This window comes from Penaeus monodon, chromosome 30 (assembly GCF_015228065.2).
Source record: "Penaeus monodon isolate SGIC_2016 chromosome 30, NSTDA_Pmon_1, whole genome shotgun sequence".
Classification (NCBI taxonomy): Eukaryota; Metazoa; Arthropoda; class Malacostraca; order Decapoda; family Penaeidae; genus Penaeus; species Penaeus monodon.
Genome location: NC_051415.1, coordinates 14,385,101 through 14,385,890, shown reverse-complemented (window position 1 = coordinate 14,385,890; position 790 = coordinate 14,385,101).

Genomic DNA, 790 nt, shown 5'->3' with positions numbered 1-790 from the left:
GAAAAATTTAATGTAAAAATCTCGATAACATGTCCACGACCTTAATCTACTATTTCTTCCTATCCGTAATCAGTTTTGTTTTAATTATTATTTCGATCATAAGACGTCCACGATTACAATGATTATTGTGTCTTTTCTTACCACGATCACTCTCATTAATTTTATCTAATTATTAACTTACCAAAAATTACCTTTAATGGAAGGATTGCAATTACAACTATCAACACTATTACTGTTTGATTTTTATTCAAATTATCATTGTTAATATTTTCACCACTATTACTGATTTGATAATTTATGATTTACATTAGTCATTACAGTGGCATCATTATTATCTTCATCATAACAATAATGATAAAGCTGATAACAGCAATAGCCATACGCTAAAGAGTTATAGTGATGGTGATAATAATATAAATATACTGTGTGCCCTTACTGATTTTATATCTATGGGTTGAGTATATTCCAGTTTCGTACAATGTACATTTATCAGTGAACCGTTCGTCTGGAATTCACCTTACATGGGCAGTTAGGGCGTGTATCTTCACAACTAGAATGTAATAAAAATGAAGTTTAATGCAGAAAAAAAACATTCTATTTAAATAATGTGTAAAAGATTTGTAAGCAGCAACAGAAATGTGGTTAAATGTTCCAAAATTGTTTGCCAACGATCATACCACGTTGAAAGTACCGCTTCTCGTCCGATCAGCGAAGTTAAGCAACGTAGGTAGGGTCTGGTCAGTAACATAGTTGTTGAAGCTGTTGATGTATGTAATTCAGAATATCCCCA